Raw genomic sequence first — 10,536 nt, 5'->3', positions numbered from 1 at the left:
CATATATTTGGCCCTCTTTACCCATTTCCTCTGGTAATCACCACACTGTTGTCGGTCTATGAGTTTCAGTTTTATACACCACATATGAGTGAAATCATATGATTCTTAGCTTTTCTGACTGCTTATTTAGCTTAGCATAATATTCTCAAGGTCCATCCATGTTGTCGCTAATAGCAGTATTTCATTCTTTTCTTATGGCTGAGTATTAGTCCATTGTATGTACCACATCTTCTTTATCCAATCCTCTATTGAGGGACACTTTGGTTTCCTCCATGTCTTGGGCACCATGAATGATGCTGCAGTAAACATAGGGGTGCATATACCTTTGTGATACCCCGAAGAGGGATTGCTGAGTCATATGGTAATTCTATGCTTAGTTTTTGAGGTACCACCGTAGTGGCTATTCCAGTTTACATTCTCACCAACAGTAAATGAGGGATTCTTTTCCCTACAGCCTCTCCAACACTTGTCATTTCCTGTCTTATTGATAATAGCCATTCTAATAGGTGTGAGGTGGTATCTCATTATAGTTTTGATTTGTGTTTCCCTAATAGCTAGTGAAGTGGAACATCCTTTCATATATCTGTTGGCCATCTGTATGTCTTCTTGGGAGAAGTGTCTGTTCAGGTCCTCTGCCCATTTTTTAATTAATGTTGAGCTATCATAATCAAAACAACATGGTATTGGCAGAAAAACAGACACACAGACCAATGGAACAGAATTGAGAGCCCAGAAATAAAACCACATGTATATGGTCAAATCATTTTTGACAAGGGAGAAAAAACACAATGGAGCAAAGAAAGCCTTTTAAATAAATGGTGCTGGGAAAACTGGAAAGCCACATACGAAAGAATGAAACTAGATTACAGTTTGTCCCCATGTACAAAAGTTAATTTGAAATACATAAAAGGCCTAAATATAAGATCTGAAACAAAAAATTACATAGAAGAAAACATAGGTAATAGTAATGTTTACATATTATGAATTTGACCCCAAAGGCAGGAAAAGTAAAGGCAAAAATAAATGAATGGGACTATATCAATCTAAAAAACTTCTACACATCAAAAGAAACCACCAACAAAACAAAAAGGCAGCCAACCAAATGGAAGACGATATGTGCAAACAGCAGCTCCAACAAGGGGTTAATATCCAAAATACATGGAAATGTGTTTTTAAAAAATTTACGTACAGAATGTATTTAACAGCTGAAGCAATGGGTGACATTATATTATTCTACACAAGGACATACAAAGGAAGTTAAATTAACGTGTAAGGTTAAGTGTATTAAAAATGTGCCATAATTTACTGTGGAAACTAAAATGTACCATCAAAAAACATCATTTTTGCTAAATTCCAGTAATTATTCCAACCCCCTTCACTATTCTTAGAAAATTAAATTCTATAATCACACCTCATTAAAATATGACAGAATTAAGTGGAACCATATAGAATGATTGATATTTGACTGTTTTTGACCTACAGGAACAGCAATCTTATATGATTTACCTCAATATTCATTTGTTTTCAGCACAAACCTGTAATCCACTGAGGCTCTTTCAGGATCACAGATACCCGTATTGCCTTACTTCTATTGCTGGCAGACAACCCTGGCCGGAGAGATGGGTTCTGGAGTCACAGTCCTTTGAGGTTGTCTGCAAATCCAAACAGTTTCTGATCTAATGGTTTAATTTACAGCATAATTATATTAAGCTGAGTGTTCTGTTCTTCTCAATCTTTGTAAAAATGATTTTGCCGGTTTTGAAGAACAGATTTATAATATTACCAGTAGAAGAAGATCAGGAGTGGGAAAGAAGGAGTTGTTAGTAAGAGCAAAAAGAAAATAAAGTGATTGATAATAGTTTGGCTTATTCATGTCATTCATAAAATATTTAGTGAGCACCTACTATGTCTTACAGTGTCCTCATCTATAAAATAGGGACAATAACTCCCTTCGGGTTGTTTTGAGGATAAAAGAGCTAGACTGTGGAAGGCATTTGGAACGGTGCCTGGCACATAAGGAGTGCCATGCCTGTGTTTGTTACTGTCATTATCAACAGACAGACCATGTGCTTAGCACCAGAAAGAGAAGCCATTTAGACATATGACTGTTTTGATTCAAACGCAGAGCTTGCCTCCCTGTGTTTTTCTTACCTAAAAGTACAATAGTAATTAGCTTCCCACATTATGCCTTCAGATTGAAATCTGTCAGCGGTTTTGTGAAAGGGAATCTAATCTGAGTTGCTTTTATATATCTTGTCAGTCTAAGCATGTCAGAAGTAGTGCAGGCTTTAAAATTGTTGCTTCAGTACTTTGCAATATATGTACACACATATTGAAACCTGAGTATACCATAGGTATTTTTTATGGGGGAAGGCAAGACGGTCTTAGATGCAGCGTATCTGTGTGGGTGGGTGCCACCAGGCATCCTGTCACCTCTGTGGCCAGGGCCTCAGCAGCTCTAAGAAGTCATCTTCTCAGACCTCACTGGATTCCACCCCTGTGCCTGAGGTCCAAGTGGAGCTGGGAAGATGCGGTTTCAGCATCTTTGACAAGTACTCTCCATCCTCTCATTGGCTTTTCTGTCAGCTCGAGGATTTCCGTATCTGTTCCATATTAGGTAAGTTTCCCTCATGAAAACGTCCGTGATTGACTCCTTTTCTGCATCCCATAAACTCTATAAACAACTGAGTGAATGAAAATACCCCACTACAAAGTGAGTGAAACCTGGTGCCTGGTTTTGCACAAGGAAAAAGAGCACGTGAAGAGGGACACTTGTCCCCTTGGCCTACAACACAGGAAAGATCTGGTGCCCCCAGGCGGAGCTCAACTCAAATGAAATCAGTGCAGAGAAAAACTGTTTGTACAGCCCAGAGCGCAGGGCTGTCCAGCGTGGTAAGTATAATGAGAACATTAAATAGAGGGCTCCGTCAGCATGGATCGACACACCTGGGTCATAAATCAAATAAATCAAATTCTTTCTGGCCCTCACATAACCACTCCCACGTCCTGAGATGAATTTCTGCTAAATTATCTTGGAAGAACTATTTTTCTCTAGAATGACTTGACTTGTGGTTCCTCACATTATATCTTCCATAAAGTTTCTATCTACAGTTTTTCCAAAGACCTTGGTCAAAAGTATGTGCCTGTAATTTTTTTTTAATAAATAGTGCTATGACTGTGGGCATTTTAATAGTAGCCTTTATTTTTTTAACCATAGAATATGAATTTATACATTTTTATTGTGGAATAACCAGAAATAAAGGAGTCAGGGGAGAATTATCTGTTATATTCCCATGTAGATTTAACCATTATAAACATATTAGGGTAGAGGGGTTATTCGGAACTGGGGGAGATTTTGCCTCCCATGGGACATTGGCAATGTCTAGCAACATTTTTAATTGTCAGGACTCAGGGAGGGTGCTCCTGGCATCTAAGGGGAAGAAGCCAGGACTGCTGCTAAAAACCCTACGGTGCACAGGGCACCCCCCCCAACAAAGTGTTATCCAGCCCGAAATGTCAATGGTATAGTCTAGGTTGATAAACCCTGGTATAGAATATTTCAAACACTTCAATGCATATATGTATGTATATATGCCCCCCCCAAAAATGGATCATACTGAACTCTTTTATAACTGGTTCTTTCACTCAAAAATATATAACAAACTATCTTAACTATACTTAGGTTGACTTCATGAAGTATCAACCTAATTAACTAAAACTATTGAAATGGAAGAGTCTTTATTTTTCTAAACTCAATACTTTAAAATTGTTTTAGTCAAACACCAACCAGAAGTTGGAGTTATTAAGAGCAAAGTACCATGAGTCCTTTAGAGATAACGGAACTTCTCCAGAACGGCCTTCCCTGAAAATCACTACCTCCGCAGAGGGGCTGGCTGACTGTCAGGTGGTCGCTGATCTCCCTCTGAGGTGCTGGACTCTGCATGCTTAGGCCCCACTCCCTCTTTCCTTAGTCTTCAGGATCTTCCGTGACAGGTGAAGGTAACCTTGGCTTTCACTATAGTTCTTTGATAGACATCTATGTTTATCACTGATAATCTTCCAGACTTCTTTGTCTGTGGCACCTGCAAGATTTCTTTCATACTTTGCTAGTTTTAGCCTTTAACAAAGTATCCAGTTGGTATTTATGCTGAGCTAAGGTTCTGAAGGCATTGCTCCATCCAAGGCTCCCCAAGGAAGGGTGAGGGCTGGTGTGTTATTCTGTAGTGTTATTCTGTATTTGTGCTGGCTGAGGGAGGCTCCTTCAGACCTCAGGAAAGGCTGCCTGTTCATGTGTCTCCTTAAAACTCCATCTCTGGTACTTTGGTAAACTTGGACGCAGATGAGATATATTCCTCCTTACCTCATATATATATATATATATATATATATATATATATATATATATATAAAATTTCTCAATCTGTCATTCTCTTGACTAGGTTGTACTTGGAGGCTTCTCACCAACTCAGAAGACAGACATATGGCTCATGTTTATGTTTTCACTCACTGGCCATTGAGACAAATACTGACAGGAATAAACATCACCCCTCCATTTGCCTGTCCATGAAACTGCCCTCTGTGGGACATGTGAATTAGTCACTGCTTTTAAAGGTCTCATATAGTTTAGATAGTTTACATACTATTCTGTCTTCTAATAAAGTAAATTTTCCCCCAATCTGAAAGTGATTTTCAGTGCAGACACTTCAGAATATTTGATGGGGGCAGAGAGGAATAATGGGAATTTTAATCCCAACTCCCAAAAAGGAGGCTTGGGATATTGGATCTTCATTAAATGTGTTGATTTGTGATTTTAAAAGAATTTGGTTCAATATAATCCCAATAAATTAAATTTTTAAAAATTGAAAAAAAAATTTGACAGGATTTGACTTTACAAAACTGTATGTGGACAAATGAACACAAACCTTAGAAATTTCCAAATTGATCGAGTGATTGGTTAGCAGAATAATTAGTATCCTTCCATTTGACTGAAAATACAGGCTCTGAAGCTAGAAAGCTCAGACCAAAGTCCAGTTCAGTCGCTTCTTAGGCTTGTCACCTTAGGCAATGTACTTAACCTCTTGGGACTAAACTCACTCATCTATGAAATGGGGGTAATAGTTGTACCTACCTCAAAGAGTTACAGGAGATTTAAATGAATCAATACATTTAAAGTGCTGAGAAGAGTGCCTGGCTCAAAATAAGTGCTCAATCAAAGTCGGCAATAAAGGAAAGCACCAGGACGCACACAGAAGAATTTTCACAGATGCATTATTTATTTTTAAAAGCCTTGAAAAAAAAACACTAATCTTTATCAGCGGGAGGAAGCTGTGAAAATGAACGAATACACAGGGCAACACAAAGGAATCTCACAAGCATGTCGAGCAAAAAGAGAGATGCCTGGAAGAGCAATTTCATTTATATAACGTTTCAAAACACGCAAACATACAAAATTAAACACGATTCATACACATGTGGTAAAACTCTAAAGAAAGGCAAGGAAGTGGCTAAGGTGAAGTTCAGGATCATGGCTCCCCCGTGGACTTGAAGGAAATGGAAACACACAGTTCACGGGGGCTTCGGTGGAATTGGTAACAGCCTCCTTAGACATAGAAAGGGGTATCGCTGTGATTATTCTTCTTCACACTGACATTATACATGCCCTCATGTATGTATATTTAATCAAGAAAAACAATCGTTGAACCTCAACGCCCATGAATTTTGTGTCATTCTCACAGGTTCCATAATCAGTGTCAGCTTTGAACCGTGGCATTTAGAATGATGAAAGCTGTTAGACATCTTCCCTTAGAAGTCAGAAACAAGTCTATTTATGGTTATGTTCTGTTTACAAAACATCCTAATACCCAAACTTTTTTGTCTAAAATTCTGAATGGGACAAAACTGTTGGCAAATCGGTTCACTGGGTTTCCAGGGTGAAGGGCACGTGCGGAACACCTTGGCTTTGCAGGGAATGGTCAGTATTCAAAGGGGGAAGGGCGGAGGCCTGGCGGGGAGTGAGGAGGACACTGATTCACACAGACCTCAGAAACACAAGCCCTGTCTCCTGTGCACAGGCAGCGTGAGTTAATAAATAATAAGACCACAAGCCTGCAGGCTGGTAGCCCCACGGACAAAAACTACGCAGTGTAAACAACTCCCTTCCTTATGAAGGCACGAATAACTGATTTTTGTATGCAAGGAAGAAGGATTAGCATTTTTAAATACCCGGCCTTTACACTTCAGCTAACCATCACCTTGCCTTGGTTACAAATGGTTAGTGACCACCAGGAAATAGAACGTTGCTTGCTTTCCCTGAGTTCCATATTTCCTGCCAGCTTGTTGACACCAGCTTCCAGAATTAAAGGTTTGTGAAACTGCAGATAAAAACACTTTCAGGTCAAAACACCTTTAATCTGGGCACAATGATGAACTTTAAACATTTAGCTTTACCAAAAGAAATATAAGCAGAAATATAATTAAGACATTTGCTAGTATTTCTTTTTAGCAGCCCACCTTATCTACATCCTAGTCTCAAAAATCTGGAGCGTAGATGTTCATTCAGAGCATCCCTTTTTTTTTTTTTTTTTGTGGCAGAGACAGAGAGAGTCAGAGAGAGGGACAGATAGGGACAGACAGATGGAAGAGAGAGAGGAGAAGCATCAGTTCTTCATTGCAGTACCTTGGTTGTTCATTGATTGATTTCACATATGTGCCTTGACCTGGGGGCTACAGCAGACCGAGTGACCCATTGCTCAAGCCAGAGACCTTGGGCTCAAGCTGGTGAGCCTTGCTCAAACCAGATGAGCCCACACTCAAGCTGGCGACCTTGGGGTCTCGAACCTGGGTCTTCCACATCCCATTCTAATGCTCTATCCACTGCGCCACTGCCTGGTCAGGCCGGAGCATCACATTTTAACAAAGTGTTTAACCAACCAGAAAAAACGTCAATTAGGATCTGTAGCCAGGACATAATGGCAAGTGTGGAGGGTGTCCAGGGTTTAGTAAAGCCCTGAGAGCTGCCACACGCAAGGGACCTTCCCAGGAATGAGGACGTTAGACATGTGTTTGTTGCTTCAGAGACCGAAATTAGGACACGCATGTGGGAGTTGCTACAAAGCGGAGTTCAGTTCCAAAGAAGGAAGGGCCTTCTCTAATTAAGTGGTAGCTCGATTCTTACCCATATAAGATGCCAAGTTCCCTGCTCTGGGAAGGGTTCAAGCACAGGCTGGTTTCTGCTGAGGTTTTTACGGAGAGGATTCCTCCTCTTTGGGGTTGGGGTGGGAATACACGGTCTTTAAGATCTCTTACACCTCTAAATGACTACCAAGAGAAAAGCAATTGTTAAAATCATCTTTATTTCCCTTGTTTTTCCTCCTTTTTCTTTCAGGCAGTTCACTAGCTAGTAACTAGTGCTCTGTGTTTTTTGGGGTTTTTTTTTAATCTTTTTTTTTTTTTTGTATTTTTCTGAAGCTGGAAACGGGGAGAGACAGTCAGACTCCCACATGCGCCCGACCGGGATCCACCCGGCACATCCACCAGGGGCGACGCTCTGCCCACCAGGGGGCGACACTCTGCCCCTCTGGGGCGTCGCTCCGCCGTGACCAGAGCCACTCCAACGCCTGGGACAGAGGCCAAGGAGCCATCCCCAGCGCCCGGGCCATCCCTGCTCCAATGGAGCCTCGGCTGCGGGAGGGGAAGAGAAAGACAGAGAGGAAGAAGGGGGGGGGTGGAGAAGCAAATGGGCGCCTCTCCCATGTGCTCTGGCCGGGAATCGAACCCAGGTCCCCCGCACGCCAGGCTGACGCCCTACTGCTGAGCCAACCGGCCAGGGCCGCTCTGTGTTTTTTTAATAAATTGCTATAGACCTACCCTGAGAGCTAAGGGGAGCCAACTAGTGCTCTCCCTTGAATCTGATCCACGGGAGCTTAGGAACCGTCCCTGAAGCATCCGCACGAGACAGATAGCTCTGAGCTCTCGCCCTCACCAAACATCACTGGAAGCCTAGGAGCATCATCTTCCCTCCCATTTGCCATTGCTCTCTTGCTTAAGTAAGTCCCTCTCATTGTCTTTTTCCTTAATGACATTTCTGGGTTGTCAGAAAAGGGAATACTGCACATAAATAAGGCTCAAAAGCTGTCTTATTTCCATAAATCCCTTCTGACTCTTAGAACAGAACTAGGTATTTACCAGAACAACTGTGTATCAGAGAATTACAAATAAATGATAGATTAAGAGCAGTTTACATTTGAAAACATTGCCCATATCACCCTTTAATCTAAATAAATAGTGTTTGTTCTCATCCCAGGTATCCAGAAAATCCTAAGGCAGCCAGCACTGGAAAGAAGCCTTCTTTGCCTGATATATCAGAGTAAGCTGTTAAATATACCTTAGCTAGTATCTCCTTTCTTACTGCATTCAATGTCTCAGGTAGGCCTAAATCTAAAAATCATCTTATTGTGCTTTTCCAACAAGTAGAAAAAGTGAAAATGGCATGCCAGGAGTGGGGAGGGAGGGGGATATCTGCATATCCCCAGCACCTTGCACTGTGCAGCACTCGGCTCGCATTTGTGATGAACAAACAAATGCATTGTAAAGCATGAGCAAAGACTTAGGCATTTAAGTGCACTCTATAGTTAGTTGGGATAAGAACGTGAATAACTATAATATTTCCATGCAGAGATTTTTATCCTCTTTCCTCCCACTGGTATGCTCATAGACTCTAAAACAGTGTCTATCATATAGTAGTTGCTCAATAAATATCTGCTGATGGCACACATGAATAAATGAATCTTAAAAATTACATAAATGAGTGCCCAGAAATAAATCCACACAAATATATTTACCTGATCTTCGATCAAGGCACAAAGGCAATCCAATGGAAAAAGGATAGTATAGTCAATAAATGGTGTTGGAACAACTGGATATTTGTAAGCAAAAAAAAAAAAAAAGAAAATGATTCTAAGCAAAGACCTTCCTCCTTTTATAAACATTTAAGCAAAACAGATCACAGACATAAATTTAAAATGCAAAACTATAAAACTTGCAGAAGAAATCATATTAGAATAGATGATCTTGTGTTTGGCAATGAGCTTTTAGCTACAACACCAAAAAGCACAATGCAGAAGGGGTTTGGGGCTGAGGAAGGGCTAATGCTAAGCTTCGGAGATGTACCAGGACTTGTATTTTGAAGCGAAGGCAGAAAGAAGGCAGCTGGGGCGGAGGAGCCTGAAAAGAGAGGGTGGGGGGCAGGGGGCAGGTAAAGACCAGGAGCCTTGTGGCAGCTATAAAGCATTTGGGTTGCACTGTAATGACAATAGGACACTAGTAGAGTTTTATGCAGGTAACTGATATGATTTGATGCAGTCAACTGTCAGATAACTCTAAATCTGAATGATTTTTGATGGTAGAGAGTGGGCACCTTCACTTTAAAAAAGAGTGCACAGAAGGAGAAAATGAGTTGTTTGGTTTTTTGAGGAAAAGGTGCTCTTTAAAAATTTTGTTTTACTTTCCTAGGAGTAAAGCACAAGTTTATTCTAAGGAATACTAACTTTGAGAGACCTGTGCATGTGGAGATGTCAAGGTGGTGGTTGAAAATCTGTGCCCAAAGACTGGGGGAAAGGCTAGGACTCAAGAATTCATCATTCTCCTAAGTTAGAAAGAATCAGAGGGAGAAGTAGCTGATGGGAAGAACAGACTACAAAGAGGGGAAGCCAGAGACAGAGCCATGGGGAATGCAGGTAGTTAGAGGGCAAAGGAACAATGTGGAGAGAGAGGAGGGAATGGGGAGATGATCACTTTGGCCACGCCCCAGATAACCTCTAGCAAAGGAATAGAAAACCCAAAGTGAGAGAGTCTTAGAGATAAAGATGTAATTCTGCGTCTTCTGTGTTGACAAAATCAGGCCCCACTGAAGGAGCCAAAGGCAGAGCTATGGTCAAAAAGAAATTGGGTTCCAGAAAATGTATGTTACAAAAATATTTGAGCAAATAAATGACCAAGAATACAAGATGTGCATTGCTATATCTACCGCAGCAAAGATTTTACAATAATTTGAATCTCTAACAATAAAAGCTTAATTAAATTAATTCTGTTATACCCCTGCAAGGCCAAATTTGACAGCCATTAGGGTAAGGAAACATGTGCACGTATGTTAAGCAGAAAATGTTAAAAAGCGGTAAAATGTATTCCATGTTTACAAATACACATGTACCTTTCTCATCGCTCTCCCTTCCTGTCTGTCTGTCTGTCCCTGCCTGTCCCTCTGTCTGTCTCTCTCTTGCTAAAACAACCCACAAAGATACATGTACATATTTATAAATATATTCATATACATGCATAGTTTTGCTTTCTGCTTACATGGTTTCTTATTTGTATCATAGATATATGTTACTTATGACATTTTATAAAGAAAAATGTGGAAATTCTATTAGGAGCACATTCACTCTCCCTGTTATCAGTACCGCCCTCAGGAACAGACAGGCCTCTAGGCAATCACATTTGTAGAGACCAAAGCCTCACAGAAAAACTAGTTAGGAAGGA

Source organism: Saccopteryx bilineata, chromosome 12, assembly GCF_036850765.1.
Source record: "Saccopteryx bilineata isolate mSacBil1 chromosome 12, mSacBil1_pri_phased_curated, whole genome shotgun sequence".
In the NCBI taxonomy this organism is placed as follows: Eukaryota; Metazoa; Chordata; class Mammalia; order Chiroptera; family Emballonuridae; genus Saccopteryx; species Saccopteryx bilineata.
Note: the sequence above shows the minus strand (reverse complement) of the source record.